The sequence below is a fragment of the Calidris pugnax genome, unplaced genomic scaffold, assembly GCF_001431845.1.
Source record: "Calidris pugnax isolate Ruff unplaced genomic scaffold, ASM143184v1 scaffold50, whole genome shotgun sequence".
Lineage (NCBI taxonomy): Eukaryota > Metazoa > Chordata > Aves > Charadriiformes > Scolopacidae > Calidris > Calidris pugnax.
In genome coordinates this window covers 2,889,922-2,914,199 of record NW_015090780.1, presented here as the reverse complement: position 1 = coordinate 2,914,199, position 24,278 = coordinate 2,889,922, and the positions used below count along the sequence as shown (strand labels likewise).

At 50.9% G+C, this 24,278-nt stretch overlaps 1 long non-coding RNA gene across 1 annotated transcript in view; it reads right to left on the bottom strand.

Annotated features, from left to right (window-relative positions):
• The window catches only part of LOC106895251, a 25,810-nt gene extending 3,112 nt beyond the window's left edge, over window positions 1-22,698 (bottom strand). Inside the window, exons 1-2 of the long non-coding RNA XR_001413396.1 lie at window positions 22,503-22,698; window positions 21,873-21,996 (exon numbers count right to left, since the gene is read on the bottom strand). This is a non-coding gene — a long non-coding RNA (uncharacterized LOC106895251). The remainder of the gene's footprint in view (window positions 1-21,872; window positions 21,997-22,502) is intronic.
• Between the last annotated feature and the right edge of the window lie 1,580 nt (window positions 22,699-24,278).

Below are 24,278 nucleotides of genomic sequence, written 5' to 3'. Positions count from 1 at the left end.
TGCCCCAGCACACACACACACACACACACACACACAGATCCCGCGGTTCTGCCCCATCCCCGGAGGAGCCCCGGCAGCGGGACATCCCCAGCGGAGCCCGGATCGGTCCCCCCGGTCCCCCCCGCCGCCGCCTCCCCCCGCCGTTGCCGCGGCAACCGGGCCGGCTGCAGCGCTCGGGCGGCGCCGGCAGGGGGCAGCACCGGAACGGCATGGTCGGGCGGGGGGCAGCCAGCGGGCAGGGAGCGGGCAGGGAACAGACTTATTGCAGGCAGGGAGCGGGCAGGGAGCGGGCTGGTTGTGGCCTGGGTGCAGGCTGTGCACAGGCTGGGTGCAGGCAGGGAGCAGGGAGGGTGTAGGCTGATTGCAGGCAGGGTGCAGGCTGTGTACAGGCAGCGTGGAGGCAGGGTGCAATCCCAAGTCCCTGTGATGGAGCGGGACATCGGGGAGGGATGGAAATCCCAGGTCACCTGCGGGGGGGGCTTGGAAAAACTACGGGGAGGGGCTCAGCAGCAGCACGTGAAGGCCCTGGGAGTGGTGACAGGCAGGGTGAAGGCAGGGTGCAGGCAGGGCACAGGCTTACTGGAGGCAGGGTGCAGGCTATGCACTGGCAGTGTGCAGGCAGTGTGTGGGCAGGGTGCAGGCATAGGCTGTGCACAGACTTATTGCAGGCTGATTGCAGGCAGCATGCAGGCAGGGTGAAGGCTGATTGCAGGCAGGGTTCAGGCAGGGCACAGGCTTACTGGAGACAAGGTGCAGGCTGTGCAGAGATTTATTGCAGGCTGATTGCAGGCAGGGTGCAGGTTATACACTGGCAGTGTGCAGGCAGGGTGAAGGCAGGGAGCAGGCTGATTGCAGGCAGTGTGAAGGCAAGGCACAGGCAGCATGGAGGCAGGGAGCAGGCCGATTGTGGACTGGGTGCAGGGAGGGTGTAGGCTGATTGCAGGCAGAGTGCAGGCAGGGCATAGACTTATTGGAGGCAGGGTGCAGTCAGGGTGCAGGCAGGGCACAGGCTTATTGGAGGCAGGGTGCAGGCTGTGCAGAGATTTATTGCAGGCTGATTGCAGGCAGGGTGCAGGCTGTGCACAGGCTGATTGCAGGCAGCATGCAGACAGGGTGTAGGCCACCCACCTCCCACACCAGAGCTGAGCTCCCCCCTCAGCAACCAGCATCCCCTCCTGCCTGCCCTGCGTGAGGACGCGCCGGTGCAGGGCCTGGAGCGAGCCCTGGCTGCCCAAGGTTAGTTTCCCGTTTGCACCCACATCCCACAGTCCTCTCTCTTGTCCCTGCAGGGGCTGGGGACAGGATTCCCATTCAGAGCTCATATCCCTGTGAGGAAACCTAAATCATCTTCAGGATTTCTGAAACAAGCCTGCTTCATTGGCTCGGCAAGATCCAGTGATGCAACCTGCTTCTCATAATTTCTTCACTTCCTCTTCCATCCTCAGTTTTCACTTTTAACTCAGGCATCACAGCCTTAATTTAGGCTTAGGGGCAGCCATCGTGACACAGCTGGGAAGCTCACAGACAGATCAGTGTTGTCCTGGTCCATCCCCCTGCCCAGCCAAGGGAATGGTCACATCTGCTGTCAGCCTGGCCCAGACATGGAATAACTGGGAGTTACTTAAAGGTGTTTATGGATAAACTGGATGTTGGATAACTCACACTTAATAGCAAAATACAGCTGTGAGCTAAGGAATATTGCAGTACATGTCTACCCTCAGTACAGACTAATACAACCCCCTTAATTCTATACAAACAGTGGTTCTTTAGTGGGGCTTGTATAATCTTTGTGATAAGAGAAAGATGGGGAAAATGGCTGATCAGGCACCCAGACCTTTGTGGCAGGTTTTCTAAGCAAAATACCAGATAGTCTCACTAAGGTGCTGTGAGGCCACAAAATTTTTAGGATTTTCATGACCCAAAAAACCTCTGCAAGCTCTTAAAGACATCCAGGGGGTGCTGGCGCTGCGGGGGTTAACTGGCAGAGAGGGTGGAATCTGCATAAGGCTGATTTGGGGGAAAAAAAAATAATGAAATGCAGCTTTGCTGAAATCAGGGCTGAGTGGGATCTGGTGAGTGGCATCTCTGGTGGGAAACCTCTCCTGGGCAGGAGCCGTGGTGTGTGTGAGGGGCACCTTGCTGGGGGCCAGCAAGGCTTCAGTTCACACCCCGAAATATCCCTCTGTGAGATGTGGGTTATTTATCACTTCCTGGCTCAGTGCTTTCAGCTTTACCCTCATGGTGCAGGAGGGTGATGGGTGGCTGTTGGGGTTGCCCATGGGTGCTGCTGCCCAGTCCTGGCCACCACAACATGACCTTGCGTGGAGCCACCCAGCCCAAGGGTACATCAAAGTTGCCTTAATTTGCCTCAATGATCAGCTCAAGATGAGCCTTTTTCCACTGCGTTATCCTTATTATTGTTGTTATTATTATTATTATCGAATATTTCCACACGGCAGCATCCAGGAGCTGCATCCAGCCCGGGTCTGTTCTGAGCAATCGAAGCCTCTCGCTGCCACAGCCAGTTTTTCATGGAAGAGAAGCTCCACGTGACTGATCCCTTCCCTTGCTCCAGAAACTCTTTCCTGCGAAGGGTGGATGGCTGCTGGGAATCACCCTGTATTTCTCCCCAGAATTTAGGGGGCAGGGGTAGCTCGAGGTGCTCCCCCTGAGCCCCCCAGCAGCAACACCCCGACAGCAAACTCCTCCGTGGACCTTCCAGCCGATGGAATTATCAGGTACATTTCTCCAGCCCTTCCTGGGATAGCTCTGTCCTCTCCTCCCACTTCTCTAACGACACCTTGAGTCTTTACAGTTCTTCCCCCTGTGTGTGTGGCTGGGGATGGAGGTATATTTCTGCACAGACACACACCCCCCCTCCCCAAACACGGTATTTTTTTGGAAAGGCCATGTCACAGTGTCACGTTGCTTTGCTAAAACCCATCAAGTTGTCATTCCCATTAATGCCTTCCTAATCCCAGTGGCTGGGTGAGGAGTGGTCAGAGCACAGCCTTGGCTCTGGAGAAGCCGTGGGGCTCTTTTTCCCTAATTTGTTGTTTTATTCCTCCTCTCTGGACGCAGCACTTTAAGGCAGGTTGGGGCTCAGCATCGCCCTTTTTTAGCCCCTTCAGCAGTTTCTTTGCCTCGTGAGGACACGGGGCGTTCACAGCACAAACAGGTCCAAGGAGGAGATGGATTTCCTCAGCCAAGAGAGAAGTGAAGCAGGTGATTGAGTGAAGTTTCCCTTCCCCTCCTGGTCCCACCTCGCCGTGTGATGGTTCCTGCCCCACAGCAGCTCTTGCACCCGGATCTGTGACCCCCTCCGGGATGGGGTAACACCACTGGGTTTCCTCTGCCATTGAAAACCCGACCTTTTCACATCGGGCCAAACGCTGCTCCCAATTCCCCGGGTTAATCCGGAGTAAACCCTTGGGATTAACTGGGTTTAACCCCGCGCTGGCTGAGGGGCTGTGTGCAGCCCTGACCACGGCATTGCCCAGGGGCTGCCGGGCTCCACGTCCCTGTAGGAGCCAGAAAACCCCAATAAACCATCCCACGCCCCACAGACACCAGCAAGTTGGCCACTTCCTCCTGAAAAGCTGGAGGAGATCCATCCAAAACCCTGCAGGGGCTTCCCCTGCCCTCCCCGGGGTGGGAACATGGGGTTTGGTTTCAGCAGTTTCCTCTGGGGAGCCTGGGTGAAATACTCAGCCCCTTTGTTTGGCCAAAACCAGGCTGAAAAGAGGAAGACTCCTGTGGCCCTGGATTTCCTACCTGCTGGGTATTTTCTGGGATTCCCCTGGAAGGGATGTTCTGGGACATGGGCGAGAAGCTCATCCTGCCCCTGTGTCCTCCTGGAGCCCTTTTTCTGTCCACCCCCACCAGGTGAGGATGCTGGGACTCGGGCTGGGCTCATGGTCCTGCCAGCCCTGGATGGGCACCATGGCTGGGGGATGTAATTTTTAGGATTTTCATGACCCAAAAAACCTCTGCAAGCTCTTAAAGACATCCAGGGGGTGCTGGCGCTGCGGGGGTTAACTGGCAGAGAGGGTGGAATCTGCATAAGGCTGATTTGGGGGAAAAAAAAATAATGAAATGCAGCTTTGCTGAAATCAGGGCTGAGTGGGATCTGGTGAGTGGCATCTCTGGAGGGAAACCTCTCCTGGGCAGGAGCCGTGGTGTGTGTGAGGGGCACCTTGCTGGGGGCCAGCAAGGCTTCAGTTCACACCCCGAAATATCCCTCTGTGAGATGTGGGTTATTTATCACTTCCTGGCTCAGTGCTTTCAGCTTTACCCTCATGGTGCAGGAGGGTGATGGGTGGCTGTTGGGGTTGCCCATGGGTGCTGCTGCCCAGTCCTGGCCACCACAACATGACCTTGCGTGGAGCCACCCAGCCCAAGGGTACATCAAAGTTGCCTTAATTTGCCTCAATGATCAGCTCAAGATGAGCCTTTTTCCACTGCGTTATCCTTATTATTGTTGTTATTATTATTATTATCGAATATTTCCACACGGCAGCATCCAGGAGCTGCATCCAGCCCGGGTCTGTTCTGAGCAATCGAAGCCTCTCGCTGCCACAGCCAGTTTTTCATGGAAGAGAAGCTCCACGTGACTGATCCCTTCCCTTGCTCCAGAAACTCTTTCCTGCGAAGGGTGGATGGCTGCTGGGAATCACCCTGTATTTCTCCCCAGAATTTAGGGGGCAGGGGTAGCTCGAGGTGCTCCCCCTGAGCCCCCCAGCAGCAACACCCCGACAGCAAACTCCTCCGTGGACCTTCCAGCCGATGGAATTATCAGGTACATTTCTCCAGCCCTTCCTGGGATAGCTCTGTCCTCTCCTCCCACTTCTCTAACGACACCTTGAGTCTTTACAGTTCTTCCCCCTGTGTGTGTGGCTGGGGATGGAGGTATATTTCTGCACAGACACACACCCCCCCTCCCCAAACACGGTATTTTTTTGGAAAGGCCATGTCACAGTGTCACGTTGCTTTGCTAAAACCCATCAAGTTGTCATTCCCATTAATGCCTTCCTAATCCCAGTGGCTGGGTGAGGAGTGGTCAGAGCACAGCCTTGGCTCTGGAGAAGCCGTGGGGCTCTTTTTCCCTAATTTGTTGTTTTATTCCTCCTCTCTGGACGCAGCACTTTAAGGCAGGTTGGGGCTCAGCATCGCCCTTTTTTAGCCCCTTCAGCAGTTTCTTTGCCTCGTGAGGACACGGGGCGTTCACAGCACAAACAGGTCCAAGGAGGAGATGGATTTCCTCAGCCAAGAGAGAAGTGAAGCAGGTGATTGAGTGAAGTTTCCCTTCCCCTCCTGGTCCCACCTCGCCGTGTGATGGTTCCTGCCCCACAGCAGCTCTTGCACCCGGATCTGTGACCCCCTCCGGGATGGGGTAACACCACTGGGTTTCCTCTGCCATTGAAAACCCGACCTTTTCACATCGGGCCAAACGCTGCTCCCAATTCCCCGGGTTAATCCGGAGTAAACCCTTGGGATTAACTGGGTTTAACCCCGCGCTGGCTGAGGGGCTGTGTGCAGCCCTGACCACGGCATTGCCCAGGGGCTGCCGGGCTCCACGTCCCTGTAGGAGCCAGAAAACCCCAATAAACCATCCCACGCCCCACAGACACCAGCAAGTTGGCCACTTCCTCCTGAAAAGCTGGAGGAGATCCATCCAAAACCCTGCAGGGGCTTCCCCTGCCCTCCCCGGGGTGGGAACATGGGGTTTGGTTTCAGCAGTTTCCTCTGGGGAGCCTGGGTGAAATACTCAGCCCCTTTGTTTGGCCAAAACCAGGCTGAAAAGAGGAAGACTCCTGTGGCCCTGGATTTCCTACCTGCTGGGTATTTTCTGGGATTCCCCTGGAAGGGATGTTCTGGGACATGGGCGAGAAGCTCATCCTGCCCCTGTGTCCTCCTGGAGCCCTTTTTCTGTCCACCCCCACCAGGTGAGGATGCTGGGACTCGGGCTGGGCTCATGGTCCTGCCAGCCCTGGATGGGCACCATGGCTGGGGGATGTGGGGTGTCCCTCACCCCCCACCTCCTGCACCCCCTGCCCTGCTGCATCCCTCCCATTCCCATCTCTGCCTGATGCTCCCCAGTCCCGCTTGCGATGGAGCCAGTCCCCTTTTGCTCTCCCTGTGTGGAGTCGAGGGAGGAACGCTCCCCAAAACCCCCCCTGGTCCCCTCGGATGCTCCTCCAGCCTGGCCAGCAGCCCTCACCACCCCCCTGACCCCCCCACCGCTGGCTCCTGATGGAAAAAGAGAGCAGCAAACCCCAAAGAGGTGTCATTGTGCCGAGTGCTTTCAAACCTTGCAGGATGTCACCGTGTCACAATTTCAGTTCATTAGGCGGCGCGGGGGGAGACGCCGTGACATCAAAGCGCTGCTTTTCCCTATAGGAACGGGAGCAGCTCTTTTGATCTCAGCCCCCCGGTATCCCCCCCAGACCCATATTTACTTGTACAACCCAAACCTACGGGGGATCCTGCGCTTGATTCCGCCATATGTTCTGGGGCGGTTTTCCTTGCTTCCCTGCTTTTCTTTGGGAGGCTGTTTGTCAACGGGGGGAGGAGTAAGCAGGAATTTTTATATGTTTATTTATTTCCACCCTACCCCTCTGCTCCCCAGGTGCATCAAGGCTGGAGGGGGGGGGACACCCAACCTATCCCGTGTCAAGCTTTGAAGCTTGCCACAATCAAATGCTTTTATTTGGGGGGAACCCGGCCAGCTGTTTGTTTGCTTCCCCTGCTTTCTATTGATTCAAGGAGATAATCTCCCAGGCCCCACGTGCTTAATCTGCGAGCTGCTAATGGTGCCTGAGATATGGAAATGGTCCCCTCTCCCCTGGATTGCTGGGGTATTTATAGCTTTAATGCAGAGGTTTACAGCCCAACACTCATTTTCGGAGCAGCAGAGGATCCGTGCCTGTATCTGATACCACAAACCACTGCTGGCTTTAGCAGGGATGTTGTAACTCTAATTCGGTGCCAAAAGGTGACCGTGTGCTTCGTATTGTTGGAATATTCTGGTGTCACTTGGTTCCTAGTGAGGCGTTGGTGTGCCTAAAGTCGGGGTTCAGCTGCCGCCTGCATCCGGGCAAGAGCAAGGGATGCTCCCCGAGATGGGGATGGGGAAAAGCCTCAGCACAAGTGTGAAATCCCCAATTTCTGTGTGCAAAAAGAGGGACCCCCAGCTCAAAAGCCAATTCGAGCAGGATCAGGCTCTCCCTGTGTTCGCACCTGACAGAACGGAGCGGGGAGGAATGCAGTTCAGAGACGGCAAATTTCATGAAAGACTCTCCAAGAATAATTCTTCTGCAGATGCTTAAAGTGATTTCGACATGAAAAGCAGGAAAGACAGAGAAGATGATAGAAAACGACTCCAGAATTTATACCTTCCCCTCCTTCCTTTAAGCCCTGCCACATCCTGCGTGTGTCCTGGCATGAAAACCGAGGAAAACCGCTGTGCAAACACAACAATTTCTGCTGGGCTTTTATTGCCCCGAAACAAAGAGATGGCCACTGAAGGTGTCTATAGCTGCCTGTCCTGGGCCCACAGGGACCAGCCCAGGGGGAAAATCAGTGTGTTTTTTTAAAATGCTGTCTTTTAAGCAATGTTTTAAGTGCTGCTTATAGAGTGAAAAAAGGCACTATTTAAATGGCGTGCTCAGGATATCAGTCATTAACACCGTCCTGGGGAGCTCTAGATGATACTTCTGTGCCCTAAGTGGTGTTTGGGAAGGCAGATCTCAAAAGCCCTGACACGGAGACTGTTGCTGATAAAAACACATGACCACTATTCCTCTTTTTTATTTTATTTTTTTTTACCGCATTTTTCCTTCCTGCTGTTTAGGGGGTTTAAACAGCCTTGATTTTCTGTGGCTGACAACACACCCCATATGCTATTTATCTTGTCAGATCTCTCTCCCTCTGCCCTCGGCTCCCATTTTGTTCTCATTAATAGTGATTATGAAAAATGGGGCTAAATACTTACTTTCATATGATTTATCCAAATGTTGAACTGCGTAATTGGAGAAGCTAAGACATTATCCCTTCAGATTCTGTCAAGACTCAATTTCTGCATTTGATTTAATTTTTCGACTCATGACCCATAACAGTACGTATATTTATTGCCTTTATGGTGGCTGGGCTGAACAATATATCTATCAGTCAGAAGCAGGAAGCTGCATATTATTTATAAGAATTTAAATAGTCAGTGTTTTTTAAGAACACTTGTCCTTAGCGTGCAGTTATTAACACGGGGCCCCTAGATACAACAAAATTGAAAGTCAGCTGGAAGGAATGCCCTTATAATGAAGATATTTAATAACTGGCATCAGGCTCTGCTTTCCCTTTCGGTGACAGCGGTGACGCAGAGGCAGGGGAGGGCAGCAGAAACCTCTTCCCCAGGCCTGATCCAGCCTCTGCCTCCCCTTCCACTTGCCACTGGGAATTTCTGGTGTGTAAAAGGCGCCGACACATTAAATTTGGTCCTGCCTGTTTGGATTCCCACCGGAGACGTGCACACCCGGGTGCCTGCACACAGGGGTCTCAGGGGAGCGCCCGTCACTGCCGCGCAGTGATTTTGTGCATCCCTCTCCCCCTTCCTAATCCATCATCTCCACGCCTGTTTTTCACAAACCACTTTTTTGCCCGACTTTGGCCCCGATGGGCAGCTGAATGCAAATGCTCAGCCCCAGCCAAGTGCCTGGGTTGTGGACACGCAGCCCCCGGTCAAACCCCAGACCCCTCTGGGCTTCAAAGCCTGGGTTTGCTGGGGGTGGCACAGAGATCCAGAACAAAGCCTGGAGAAAACTCTGACCCACTGTTGCATCCTCCACATCACTAACAGCACTACCCTGCTCCCCAAATCGACACCGACGCGGTGTTGAAATTGTTAATCAAACAAGTAATCGAGCTGCTGATATCTGCAAGCACCATTTTGGAAAAAAAGGAAAAAAAAAAGGAAAAAAGATAATAGAGCAACCATCAGGGAGTATAGTTAATGTACAAAACAATTACTGTAGTCAGATGCTTAAATAAGAGCCATAGTGGTAACAAATGCATTACTGTACAGAGAAGTTTACAGCACACAGGATATTTTATTTGCCCTGCCAGAACGGACGGGAATAACTCTGAGATGAAGCTGATGCATTTATCACCAGATTTTTCTCCAGCAGCCTTTTTCCTTGGCATGAAACCTGCCGGCACACGAGTGTGCACACACACACACACACGTGTGCACACGGACACAGCTCTAACTTAGTATTATTTATTGTAGAAATGGATATAATTCTTTAAAGCACACTCATTTACTGCCAGCTAGTCCATGTCAGTGGTTGTCTGTCTTTTACATACAACAGGCTGGGAGAGCTTTCCTTTACGTAGACTTTTTAAACAGAAGATTCAAAAATTGCCATTTTTGATAAGGATTGAACCACTAATCTTTTATTTTGCAGCTCTGACATGTGGGCACGGCTCTTCCCTCCTTGGGAGACTCTTGGAGGGAACAATAAGAATATTGATTTTTGATATTTTTTTTTTTCTAGACTCATAATCCCGCAATGATTTCCCACCCTCCCTCCTTATTTTCCCCAGCATTTGCTGGGGTTTTGACCAGCTTTAATTGCCACAAAGCTCTCCCATTTCCTGTGGTTAGCACTAAATCCACAGCCTGCTCTCATGGCAGCGGTTGGGACTTCGCATTGTCCCTGCAATCCCGGTCCTGCCGTTGTGCATCCTCCTCTGCCAGGAGCAAAACCTGCCCGGAGAACCCCAAAGAGAGAGATAAACCATCAAGAACCAGAAGAAAAGGGCTAGTGGGGACGTCCTCAAAGCAGGACAGCCACCTGGGGAGCAGGAGGGTGTTTGCTGGGAGAGGGCAGCCAAAAAGGAGTTTTGCTGGATTTAATTTGCAGCTCAATCTAAGAGTGGAAGGAGCTAAACTGGCTCAACTGGAGTGCATTGGGTTGGTTCAGAAAGACTTCTGTCTACGCAGCCCAACTGGGAGAAAAAGAGAAGTATTACCACTCATAATTTCTTTATTAAACCCCACCTTTTAGAAACCCCAAATTTCAATTTACGAAATATTTTTCCCTGTAGTGAACTCAGCTCAATATTTTTTTTCGATCTCTACAAGATATTTTAGTTGTTTGTCCGCTTTTAATTTCAAAAAGTTTTAAAAAATCACCTTTAATAACTGTGTTAGCTCTCTGGTTTTGATTTTATGCCGTATTCTGTGCATTAGTAGAACTCAAAGCCAGCAAAACTACTCTATACCTTCATTAAAAAAATGGAGATGGTGATGTACTACGTAATTCCTTCTGGTTGTATTATACACCGAGAAATGACAACAACTGCACTTCAGGTCACCTGGCACTTCACCTGAAAACTCAGCTTTACGTTGTTTAATATTTTGACCACTTTTAGCCCAAAGTTTAAGCACAAACAATAGGCTCCTTTCTCAGAATAAGATCAATGAGAATCAGAAAGGTCTGTCCAATGAACAGCTATTTTTGGAGCCTGGCGTGGGGCACTTGCTGGGTGATTTCCCCACGGATGGGGCTTCGCACGGGGCTCCATGCTCTTTCCCATCGACTTCCATGAACTTTGCATTTATCCCTTGCTCTGGCGCTCCCCGCTTCCTGGGGGAAATATCTCTAGTGCTGGAAATCCTGAGGTTAACTACCTACAAATGGTATTTAGTTATTAAAAGCATTGGCCGGGCTGGAGGCTGAGCAATGATGGGCTTCTCATCCAGGAGATACAGGGAAAATGGGATCAGCCGAACCCAAGGGGTCCCATCCCTTCCCAGGCAGCATCCCCAGCTCCGTTTCCATGGCAACAGGGATGCAGGAGACCCCCTTGTCCCACTGTCCTTCCCTGCAGTGGCCGACGCATTAAAATCACTATTATTAGGGGTTTTTTTATAATTATATCGCTTGTCTTTTTTATGGTCAGACAGTCAACTGTCAGCATCAATTACGGGAGTTAATATTGACGTCCTCTTAAAAGAGGTTTAAATATTAAAGCGAAAAGGGACTCGCTCTGGGCTTTGTCTCGTTGTGGTGTTTGTCGATAAAACCTGAACTCGCGAAACAGTTGTCACAGCGATTTCTTGTGCCTTGTGCTGACACCATGCCCGGGTGGCAAATGTCGCCGGAATTTTTCAAATGAGCAAACTGCACTTATTAATTATGCTAATAATCGCGACTCAGGGTAGCTGCGCTGAGGAAGACAACGGCTGAAACTTGCTCCCCGTCGAAGGGGCAGCAGAGGAGCCGTCGCCTTTGTGGTATTTAGAGGCTCTGGGGCAGGAAAAAAAATCTCCCTCCGCTTCTCAGGAAAAGGCCATTCACACATATAAACCAGAAACTTCAATATGCATATCTTTATTTTAACCACCATGCTATTTATTGATTTTTTCCCTGCAATTATGCCGCGCTGTATTTATTTGCATCAGTGCTCGGCGGTGCCGTATATTAAAGCTCCCTTCCTCCAGTGGTGGCTCTTTAGAAAAACACTTCTGATTTCCCCTCAGAGTACGAGGTCAATAGGCCAGAACTTATGATTTTGAACCTATAGCCAGGCCTAATTTATGGATCATTTCTGGTTTCTTGTGTTTAACTGTTTCTGGGAGAGGGTTTTGTCGGGGAGAGGGGTCCTTTGTGCACAGTGAGATCCAGGGTTGGGGGCATGAGATGTATGGACCCTAGTAAAGCTCAGAGCAAGGCTATCCCTAATTCAGGTCTGCTCCTCTATAAATTATGTATAGTTCTTCTGAAAAATGTTTGTATTTCCTAATATAGCTCTAGATGATCTCACTAAAGCGAGGGAAACGTTGTTAAGAGAAAGTCAGTTCTCACGTTCGAGATCCAGGGTTGGGGGCATGAGATGTATGGACCCTAGTAAAGCTCAGAGCAAGGCTATCCCTAATTCAGGTCTGCTCCTCTATAAATTATGTATAGTTCTTCTGAAAAATGTTTGTATTTCCTAATATAGCTCTAGATGATCTCACTAAAGCGAGGGAAACGTTAAGAGAAAGTCACTTCTCACGTAACTCAAATTAATTTTCATTTGCTGAGCACAGAATGCATTTAGCTCTCAAATTTTATTTATCGGAATAATATTGACAAAATATGGATTTGCTTTCCTCCCTCTCTAACGACTTCAGCAATATTTGCCGTGGACAAAAGGCAAGGGTTTTACATTAGAATAGGTAAATATTAAAAAACCATAAGTCTGTGGATCTGCAGCAAGATGGCAGCTCGCGTTGCCCGGCACGGGGTGCAGGAGGGTGGGAAAGGGTTAAAAGGGGTGAAGGTCCCTTCCAGCAGGTTTTGGACCAGCTGCTGAATGGCTTTGGTGGCCACGGGGATGGCACGGGTCCGTGTGGAAGGGCCAGGGGCTGGGACATGCTGGGTCCATCAGTTCAGCTTTGGCTCAACCTCCTGGGCAGCTCCTGGGAGCCATCCCCTTGTGCTTTGGATCTCCAAAACCATCTGCTGGAGATGTTCCTCCAACCACCTGGGCCTCTAGAGGCAGCAGGGAGAAAAAACAGCAAAGTGAAACTCTTCTGTGGAAAGAAATAAAAAAAAAAATAAAATTAAAAATTAAAGTACTTAACCCATTCAATCCTGAATGAAGTTTTTTTTTTTTTTTGCACGTCAGGCAGGGGCTGGGCTGGTCCCATCCTTGGGGAGCTCAGGGGTGGCACTGGGTGCCCTGAGGTCAGCCAGGTGCCCGGGGAGGGAATAGCCAAGGTGGCAGGGACCAGGTCAGCATCAAAAGCCACTGCTGAGGGTGGGATGTGAAGCGGTGCCATCAGCAGAGCCATGGGGCTGTGTCAGCAGGGAGCCTGCCACCACAGCCTCCACTTCTGCACGCCCAGGGACGGGGGGATTTTGGGGAACCCGGCAGGAAAAATGCTTTTGGGAAGTGCAGATGGAAGACTGAGCTGCTCCTCTCTCCCCGGGCCAGGATCTGAGCATCCCCGGGCTGCCCGTGATGCTGTGGGGGGAAGATGCACACGTGCAATGAGTGTGTGAGTGCTCTGCACAGCAGGCTCTGCTCCCCCCACCCCATAGCACCTCGGCACCACGGGGTGGGTTGGAGATCACAGAATGAACCTTTAATTCAGGATTTATGGCCGCTGCTGCTCCTAAGGTAACCTTTTGCCATCACAGCGTCCGGATGCAACTTTGGGGATTAATAAATGGGAAAAGGCAGGACCTTAACTGTCAGGAATATGGCGGACGTGCCCGGCACTAAAACCAACAGCCATAAACCACGGCAGCATCCCCTTCACCTAAAGGAAAAAAGGGGGTACCTGGTGTCCAGGGTTAAGAGCACGGAGCCACCGCGCTGAGACCGAGCAGGAGCCCAAGGAGTTAAAAGGGAGCAAACCTCCTCCTGCATTTTATGTCACAATTCCCCCCCCCCAACTCCCTTTTTTTGTGTGTGTCTGTGTGTGTGACCAAGCCAAGTTCTTTTTTAGCTCTACCCTTTTGAAAACTGCTGGTTACAGATAAATTAAAATGCCAGAACTGAAATTGCCCACGTTAGCCCCTAAGGGAGCCTGCACTGTCATCTTTCATTAGAGGCTGATAGACCAAAAGCCCAAGGCAAAGTGAAAGCTGGTTCCTAAGAAAGGGCTGGGAGCCAGGAGCTGCATCTCTCCGCCGTAATCTTGCATCTCTGTCCTTTTAAGTTTAAGCTGAGCAATGCTTTCTTGGACATGTCTGTTTTCATACTGCAAATTTCAGTCTTAAAATCAACAGCAAATATGAACAGGGTATTCCACAGAGTCCTAAATTGTCAAGACAAGCCAATGCATTTTCTCGGAGCAATCTGATGGTTTTGTCTGGTGTCAGCCCTCGCATCCTCCGGTGCAGATGATGTGTTTGGACGGTTTAATAAAGAGCTGTTTAGAAATGTGACTGTTATTCTTTTATTCTTTAAAAAAAAATAAAAAAAATAGAGTGGCATAATCTTTCAGCAACAAAGGTGGGATTTTCCCAATACTTCTTCCATCATTTTGAAGGAGGGACGGTGGCTTGGTGGGTTTTGTGAAGTGCCACACTGCGGTGAAATGCTCTAGTTCAAGGGAAAGAAAAAAAAAAAAAGTCATCTAAAATTATGCCTGCACAAGGAGCTTAATAAACCATAAAGGCCAGTGGCTTTCCAGCATCCTTTCACTTTGTGTTTGAATTAGAGATGTGCTTTGACTCAGAAAAATGGGGCTAGTCCTGGGTGCGTGCGCAGGAGCCCGGGGGCAGGAGCCTCCAAAAGGGGCAGAAGCCCAAATCCGAGTCCTGCCAGGCAACTTGGAGGGCTGTTTGCTGCTGTACCCCAGGGATAAAAACTGTCTCCTGTCCCCAGGAGCCATGAAAAGATAAGGAGCAGCAGGATCTCAGACATCACCCCTCTGTCACCTTATCCCTACAAAATCCTGCTGAGGAAATCAAGCTGGAAAACCATCCTGGGCTGCCTGGCTGTTGTAACCTTTGGATGGATGGCCACCATGAAGTTCAGGAGCAGGTGGCTGGATATGGCCTTGTTTTAAGGCACGCAAAAGTGTTGAAAGCCTGGAGAAGTCAGCCAGGTTGTTTTTGTTCATCTGTTGCTCTAGGCAGTGAAATAATTTACTCCATATCCATCCACCTCCTTCTCTTTATTTGTATTGAGTTACGACGGGGAAAGGAACCATCCTAGATGGCTCTCACTTTCCTGGAGTCAGCAAGGTTTTAATTTTCAGACCATTATATCTCTGCGCTCCTAATCTCAGGTTGTTTTTTTTCTTTTCCAGCTGCTCCTGAATTAACTTTTATTCTGTGTGTACAACAGAAAGCAAACAACAGCACACCAAAGTCCAGCGTGTGTTTGTCTCTGCGACGGGTGGGATCACCTCACCGTGTGACATCCACGACTGATTGAGTCTATGAAACTGTAACACAAAGTAAAGAGAACTGGAAAATACATTGGTCCAAAAGTTATTGGGCAAGCCCATGGGGAATGAATTTTCATTGCCCTGCAGCTCCAGAGGAGACAATGAGCTGCACTTAGCAGAAGTAAATACCTGGGGTGACTCCGTGTAGGTGCCCAGGGCTCGGGCTGCTGTGGCATCTCAGCCGTGATGTGCTGGACACCTCGAGATAAAGGGAAGCATTTTGGCTTTATTTCTGGGGAGTTTCTGCTCTATCTGAGTACTCTGTTGGAAGGCACAGTGGTAGGGGTGGTACAAGACACCTTAGCAAGGGCAAGCATTCCTGCCATGCAATGCCTTGGCATTTTGACTCTAGATTCCCTTCCATTGCATCCCAAAGACTTGCTTCAAACACATGAGGAGGAAGACGCCTCCATGGTCTTCACTGAACAGCACAGCTACTGCTCTGCCTTCCCGGTTTCACTCCTCCTCACTTTTTAAATAAATCTATGCTCTTATGCCACAAATGAAGTTTCACCGATGTCCTGCCTGTTGCCAGGGGCCACTCATTTGGGATAAAGCAGAGGTTTAATTTCATGTGCATGATCAAAATAAAATCAGAAGAGTAAAAAGAAGCAGGTCAGACTTTGGCTCTCCTTTTGCTCTCACTTCTCCTGACTCTGTGGATAATTTTTGCAGAATGTGATCCATCTGGAGGGGTGGCAAAGGGTGTATGTGCACCCAGCAAGCCTTGGTGATACCCAGGAAGGATGTGGCCATGTCTACTTGGTTGGCTCTTCCAGCCCTCCAGCATCCACACTACATTGAAAGGACATGCAAAAAAACCCAACCAAGCCTCCAACGCTTCCCAAAAGGAGCCTGGGCACAGCCGTCAGGCAGCCATGGTTCCTGAGACAGTGCAAACTGGGGAGGTTTCTCCCACTGGTGTGTAGAGACGGGGGCTCTAAAGAAGCCCCTTTGGCCACGGAGCAAAGGCTGCGGCAGCAGAAGCTGCGGGGTGGCAAGAAGGGCAAATTCGGTCTAAAATCAGAAACATCATTTAGTTTCCTGACTTACAAAAGAGGATAATCACACTCCCTTTACATGGGTATCATGCCGTTTAATTAGTAAATGATTAATTTGTTAATGATTTCCCTGGCACGGAAAGCACTGCTGAACAGCTTCTTTTCCCAGCCATGTAGATCTGCAGCAGAAGGGAGGTACATCTGCACCTTCCCGGGGCCGTGCCTGCCTGCTCCCCCCCTTCCTCTGCCCCCATCTCTCCACTCCGGAGATGCAGCCAGAGAAATGCAGCTCTGAGAACCCCTTCCTGCAGCATCTGTAGAAAGGCACGTGAGATTTCTGTGCAGCTGAGCCACATCGGTGCCCTCTCTGCAGTGAGAAGATGTTTTCCTGGAGCTGGACCGGAGCTGGAAACCAGGTATCATCTCTCCTGGCACCCACCGTCGCACCCTACCCAGAGCCACCCGCAGAAGATAACACGACTGCACAGCAAACTTAAACATAAACCACATCGTTCTGCTCTATAAACACTCAAATACCCCAAATTCTGTTTTATTCACCATTTCAGCAAATGAGATCGTCAGTGAAAGGAGAAGGAAGCAGAAAAGAATTGCAGCCCTGCTCGAGAGAAGGGAGAGACCCCCATTTAAGCCAATTTCTCCAATCAAGAAGAAAGGCTGTTTGAAAAACAGATCAAAACAAGCCTAGATTCCTGGCAAAGGGAGTTGGTCGGAATGGCATTTTCCATGGAAAAGGTTGGAGAGGGACCGTGAGGAGGCTGGGGCTGGTCCCCAGGGGATTTGCACCTCTGTGGCACACATGGAGAGGGACCGTGAGGAGGCTGGGGCTGGTCCCCAGGGGGGTTTGCACCTCTGTGGCACATGTGCACAGCAAACTTAAACATAAACCACATCGTTCTGCTCTATAAACACTCAAATACCCCAAATTCTGTTTTATTCACCATTTCAGCAAATGAGATCATCAGTGAAAGGAGAAGGAAGCAGAAACTAATCGCAGCCCTGCTCGAGAAAAGGGATAGACCCCCATTTAAGCCAATTTCTCCAATCAAGAAGAAAGGCTGTTTGAAAAACAGATCAAAACAAGCCTAGATTCCTGGCAAAGGGAGTTGGTCGGAATAGCATTTTCCATGGAAAGGGTTGGAGAGGGACCGTGAGGAGGCTGGGGCTGGTCCCCAGGGGGGTTTGCCCCTCTGTGGCACATGCTGCAGCATCCCCATCCTCTGGTGGGGCTGTTCTCTGCCTTCCCCCAGTGCCCAAGGGGTTAGTTTGCCACAGAGACAGATGAAAAGCTCCAGAAAGGTTTCCTTTTCCCTGTCCCTGCCCCAAAGCTTCCTTGACCAAGATGAATCCACTCCCTGGCCTCTGAGAGCATCCCAGGTTTCAGGCACAGGGCTCACTCCCGTCCTCTGCTGTGGTTCCTGCCCTTTCAATTCCTGTGAGCAGCTTATCTGCCTTTCCTTATCTCGTCCTCTCCTTCTCCTTGATGCCCTTCTTACCCCAACCTTCCTGCCGTCCTCTTCCCCAGCCCAGGCAAACCTCCCTGGGGAAGAACTGCCCCTTTTTATAGCTTTTTGCCTGCAATCACATGATTCCCAAGGAAGTGCTTTTTTTAGGGCTCTTGACTTAAAAAAGCTCCAGTTTTGGAGCTCAGTGGTGAGGTACAACTGACACCAGCACTGGGGCACTGAAAAAAAACCTGCTACCAGTGTGAGGAGAGCTGGACCCCTCAGATCTTGAGCGGCTTCATATTCCTTAGGAAAGCATAACGCACAAATGCACTGTGCAAAAGCCATGTATTCAGCTCTCTGCAAGCTGGTGAGATTGGCTTAAAAATAACCAGGGTTAAAAATAGAGTAAAATACATTTTGGGTAACTTTCATCCGCTCCTTGGCTTTGGAGTGGTTTTCACTTTGGCTCTGGGGACCACTTCAATCCCATCTCCAAGTTCTTCTCTGTACCCCGGAGGGCCAGGCATCTACTTGAAGAAATCAAATCAAATCTGCGATTGCCAGAAACCCCACAAAAATACTGATGGTTTTTAAACCAAACAAAATCTTCGCTCCAAATGGAAGCCCAGTCCAGCCTGACAACAGAAATCACAAGTTGGCAGCGCGGCCCTCCCAGCGAGGCATCCTTGCTGATTAGCGCTGCTGCCTCATTAACATGCATACTGTAATCTCATTTGCTCCAGGATTGCTTTGATGTTAATTCCAGCGTTTTGGTGCAGCGTGGTACTGCACTTTGTGTTTCCAGGCGAGCAGCCCCCTCTTCCACCGCCCGAGCCTTTTCTTTCTGCCTTTGCCGCGGCCACTAAAGCACCGGCCACCTTCGCCCTCCCACCCTGCAGCCTGGCCCCATACTGGTTTGTGCTCTGCTTTCCCTGTAATTTTCTCTCTCTGTAATTTTTCAGCCATCATATATTTTTTTTCATATATTTCTTTTTTTTTTGTTTTCAATCTATGTGTGCCTTTTTCGCCGAGCCCCATGACTCCTGGGTAGGTCAGCCACGGAGGTTGTCTAATTTGGGGAGGATGAGGGAACAAACCCCCTGTGGGTTTGCTACGTGGCTCATGAAGAGACCCCCCAGCCCTGCTCCTGCAGCCTGGCCAGGCTGTGCCACCTCCCTTCACTGTGACAAGGCTGTCCCCTTCACCCTGATGGCAGGGAGAGCTTCACAGTGGAGAGGATGGACAGACAGACAGACAGCATCCTCTCAAAGGATCCCTGCTGAGCCCTGGTCTCTCCAACCATGCTCTCTGTTCCTGGGGCTGATTTTATGGCTGGAGGAATGTGGGATGTCCAGCAGGAACCCACCAGCCCAGGAGGAATGTGCCTGCTGCCTGGGCCACCTCACCCAGCCGTGGGGCCATGGTGGCCAGATGGGTCAGAGCCCTCAGCCCCGAGTGCTGGGTGATGGGCTGGGGCTCCACGCACTCAGGGATGGTGACTCTTGTGTCTCCAGAAAGCACCGGGCTTGGTGTCTGCACACACATCCCTGCACATCTATTGTCCATGGTCCATAGGACCATGTCCCCGAACATCTTGCACCCCCTGGGAAACACTGGTCTCCTCCTCCAGGATGGCCCTGAGCTGGAGAAAATCCTGTTTACTCCAAGGAGAAAATAAATGCAGTGGTGCAGCCTGGAGAAGGACATGGAGATGTCCAGCGAGGTGGGGGAAGAAGTTTAATGCGTGGCCTGACTGGGAGCTGAGCTATCAAGAGAGCCAGGGTTGTCTGGGGCTGAGGGTGCCATAAAGAGGTTTTGTTCAAAGCAAAATGGGGCCTTCGCCTCCCTGCAAAATCAATCGTTTACACACATCTCAAATGTGGCTTCCAGATATCCAGATATCCAGTTTTCCATCACCAGGGCTCAGAGACGCCTCAAAACCCGGGCAGGCCCGGAGAAGTGAGTCTGCTTTATTGTCTGGGAGATCAATGACTTTAATAATTAGCATCTTACTTACACATGATTTCTATACTCAATTTGAATCTTAATTAGAGATGGAGAGGGGGATTTAGAAGCTGTGCTGTAGCACAGGGCCATGCCTCCTGCCCACTCAAAGGAGGAGACCCTCCGGCACCACCTGTGACAAACCTGCCACAGCATTGAGGAACTCACCCAGTCCCCTCGGGGGGGACACCAGTGCTGGAGGGACCCACAGCTGAGTCCCCTACCCACATTCTGCCCCAAAACACGGCTCTAGCCCGCAGAGAGAGGGGCTGGTCCAAGGGTGACACACCTCAGTTGTCCACCCAGTACATGTCTCCAGCTCATGGAGGCCACCAACACCTTCTGCTAAAGGGAGAGGTGACAAGCCTTGGGGCCAGCTCTCCTGGCAGGACAGGCTGTGGGGGACACAGTGGGGGTTCTGGATGGGGCTGGGGACGAGGGGGTTCAGATCCATCACCTGCCCAAAGTGCTCAGCAGCTGTAAAAACCCGCAGCAATTTCGGGAGCAAGAAAGGGAGCAGGGATGCTGTCAGCGCAGGCTGGTGGCTTTAACCTGCTCAGCCCACATGTCTTTACACAGGGCCGTGCATTAAAAAAATGCGAAGCATTTGAAGCCCACCATTTTAATTAAACTGATTTAACATCCGAGCTTGCAAGGGGCACGGGGCTGGCGAACACAAAGGAGCCGCACAATCACTTGGGCTCCATTGTTGACGGGCTTTTGCTCTCTGTTTGTACAATAACCTATTGAACTTTTCCAGACTGTAATTCAATACAGAATAGATCCTTGCAGGAGGCTTTTTTGGCAGGGAGCACTGAAGGCCTTGAATCAATTTCACTTTTCCAGCGTGGCTGTTTAATGTATTGATACCAGCTGGAAAAAAAAAAAAAAAAAGAAAAAAAAAAAAGAAAAATAAAAAGGAATCAATGTTACTTTTATTTGTCCTGAGCTGAAGCCTTTTGGGTCCGTTCTTTGTGACACATGCAGTGTGTGGCTATTGTCCCACCTTCACCAGGAAAAGCAAAGACTGTTAATGTGAAACAAGGCAGGTTTTTTCTTTCTCTCAGTAATACTTCCCGGTTTTGCAAAGGCTTAAAACCTTTTATAGGAAGAGAAAAGTCCAGCAATCACACCGCCGTGTGGCTCAGCTGGTTGTTCTAGCAATACTGGGCCAATCCTGCTCAACGCCTGGGTCTCTGGATGTGCAGCCAAGGCGGTGCTGAGGACCAGGATCTCCCCACCTGAGCACAGGTTGGTCCAGACAGGTCTCTTCCAGGTCCTCTTTGAGGAACCTGGTTTAGAAACAACCCAGAGAGCTGTTGCTATGAGCTGGATCCAGCTGGACCAGTGGAGCATCTCCTTCATCCTGTGCATCCCAGGCAGCAGCACAGATTGTGTCCGTGCAGCCTCAGAGCAAGTGCAAGAGGAGAGAGAGCACCCTCATGGCTCTGGTGGGCTCGGTGGGATGGTGCATCCCATCATGGCCCATCCATGCTGAGGGATGAGGAGTGGGAAGGAGCTGGGGGATGTCCACAGTTTGGGTAACACCACGGGAGAGCGCCGGGTCTGGAACAGGGGATGTGCCTGGCACACCAGAAGCGCTCCCAAAAGACAAGGCTGTTAATTGTTACTTAAGCAATCAAGCTGTTTGCAGATTGCCCGGGGGGAAGCAGCGGTGGTGGAAGGTGTCTCACTGCCAGAGTGAGAAGTGGCATCACCAGGGCCCCTCTTTGCTGGGACACTTTTACTGGGGGTGTGAACGAAAGCTGCTGGCGTGAGTGAAAACCTGAAGCACCCGGGAGAGAAACCAGGTGAAAGTGGGCACTCTGAGGGGAAAAAAATCCCTCTTGGATCGAGCCAAACTTCCAGACCAGACCAGAGAGGAGGAGTGGGATGAGCCAGACCTACCCTGGGCTCTCAGACATCCCTGCTGAGCCAGCGTGCCTTTTCCAGCCCCAGGCTTTCCAGCATTTCCCTGCCTTGCCCCCATCCCAGCCCTCCCTGAGACAGAGGGTCTGGCCTTCAGCCCCTGTGATATATAAATATATATGTATGTGCACCAACACGATACGATACACAGGAGCACACACGCCCAGAGACAAGACATGTGCTGGGTGACAATTGCCAGGAGAGGAAAGGCCAGATTTCACATACCCTTAGGTGACGTAAAGCACAAATCCCACTCACTTAACGCTCTCAGAGTCTTTTTCTGTTGGGATTTGCCCCAGATGAAGAGGAGACTGACACTGCAGCAGTTAATTCCATGAAGCAGGACGACTGCTCTGAATGGAGTTTCACTGGCTGAAGGTCTGCCCTAAAGATTTAGTCCTGGGTTTAAAAGGCAGCTGCTTGTGGGCCAGATAGAGCTTTCTACCAGGGGGAGAGAGTGTAAAACACATGCCTAAAATATAGATATTTATACGTATGCATCGCAAGGTGTCTGAGCCTCCCTACCTGATTATAAATCCAAGCTGCCCGGTATTACTGTAGCGAGTCCTGCCAAAGGGAACTGGGAAACAAAGTCACTGCTTCTAATTAGGTGCTGCAGTGTAAATCTGATCTTCGTTTAGAGCAATTTCTGCAAGACAAAGAAAAATCCACCTGAGGAGGAGTTGGCGAACCCTACGACGTGCCTGCAAGTCAAAGCCCCACGTCCTGAAACTTGGTCGGGAAGGGGAAATAAATGGCTGATGAGGTGACACACACCTTGCAGGAGCCGTCCCTGGGGCAGGATGGGGCTGGGGGGGCAATAAATGCCCCTGAGCATCACCCCTTGGCGCAGCCCCCTCCCCGCCGCACGCAGGATGCACGCCTGACCCTCAGCAGCCCCTCGCTCCCCTTCCCCCCGCCTCCACTTATAAATCAGAGCAGAATTAATTCAGGCGCCGCGTTTTATTTGATAAACGTCAAAATATGTAAATACCGGGCTCTCTTCCTACAGTCGCTAAAACAAATGGAAAACACATTTATTAGCATAGAGATGAGTTTAATCAAATCAGCGGCGAGTACAAATTAGCCACAGGAAACGTAATGAGCTGGGAATTAATTAGCAGCATAATGGTAATAACTTTGCCTGCTGATTACCTTGCGGCCATGGCTCTCCCCCAGGGCTTTCCATGGGTTCTCCAACAGCTGATCTTTTCTGTTGCAGGAGCCCCTGAACTGGAACAGCATGGCCGGCAGTTCCCGTGCAACAGACTGGAGGAGGGGAGGGAGACGGAGCCAGGGAGGGAGGGAAAAAAACCCACCCCATGTGAGACATCCACCGCCTTTACCTTCCCAAGCCACAAACCCTGCTCCTTACCTATTGATGTCCCTGTCTGTCCTGCTGGGCTGTGCCTTCCCCTGTCCCTGGGTGACTTCTTGCTCCCTGGGTGGCACCATCCCTATGCCGTGCATGGGGATGCTGCCTCCGTGGGTGGTGGGTTGGGTGGGAGACCTGGGACACCTTTCCCCAACTGAATATTGCCTCCCTGGCCAGGCACAGAGCCCCAAGAGCAGCCACCCTGCCCCCTGGGGCTATTTTGGTGCTTGCAGCATCGTGCTGAAAGGGGGTGAGGCTGGATCAGAATTGTCCAAAAATTAAATGTCCAGGGGGTTTTGGATAAGGGCTGAAGTTGCCTCGGGAAGGGCAGGAGAGGGTGACCCCTGGAGACTCAGCTGGCTTTTTTGAGGAGCTGATGTTGCATGAGAAAGGGACAATTGGTGCTCCAGGGGCTTTGTAAAATGCTGGGCTTGTAAATTAACTGTTTGACACCAACAGTGATGGAGAGCAGTGGGGGGCAGGGGCTGGATGGTGGAAAGGGGCAGTTTCTCTTCTTGATTTATTTGTATTCCTTCTGCAGCGCCTCTCCTCCCAACACCTGAACAGTCCAAAATAACCTGCACAGAGCCTTCCAGTGCCGGAGCTAAAAGCACTTCATAAACCTTAATGAATCAAGCTGTGCAACAGCCCTGCGAGGAATTATTATTCCCAATGGTGCAGGAAGGTTAAGGGAAAAACGCTCACATTTGGGGGCCTCCATTTAGATGCTCCAGTCCATCCTCGTGCTCCTTCACACAGCAGCCTCCCATTCAAGGGACTGAGTCAAAACTTGAGAAGTTAAAAAAAACAAAACAAAGCTAAGTTGAAAAAATAAGTCAAGGCAGGCATTGAGGTGCTTTGGCAGGGATTTGTGGGGGGAATTAACTGAGCATCTAAGTTTCAAGTACAATTCCAACTGATTTCTGGAAATCATAGGGATGCTGAAAAGAAGGAGCACTGCTCCCAGGTCACTGGGACCTGCAGAGCCTTTTTTTTTCCTCTCTAGGTAGTTGGCTCCAGCCTCCATAAATGCTCCACAAAACAGAGAGAGGACAATAAGGCAAAGGCCCAGCGCTGACAAGGACGTGGTGATCTTCTCTTTTCCCAGGGAGATGGGGTCAGTTTGGACTCGTGCAAACCCCGTTCCCCCCAGGGCTGTCGTGGTACCTCATAAATCAGGGTGGGGAATCCAAGATGTGATGCTGACCCTATCTCTCCAGCTGCTCTAAACCATGCCTTGGCCATGCCAGTTCCTTGGGCCACCAGGGTTCGGGCAGACATTTGGTTGGAGCTGTCGAGAGCTGGGAGACTGAAACTGATGCAAACAAGGGAAAAGTCAGCACCTTAAAAAAATATATTGGTTTTGGATGGGAAGAGGCAGAAGTTCTTTCATTTACCAGAGACAAAAGAGAGAGAGGATTTTTGCTTTTTAAGGAGCGTGTCTGTGCAAACAGGAAGGTATCTGCACTTTGGGTTTTAACTCCAGGAGGCTTCAGAGAAGCACAGGTTTCTCTCAGCACTGAGGTGAACTTACCCCAAAATGATGGCTCTGTCTT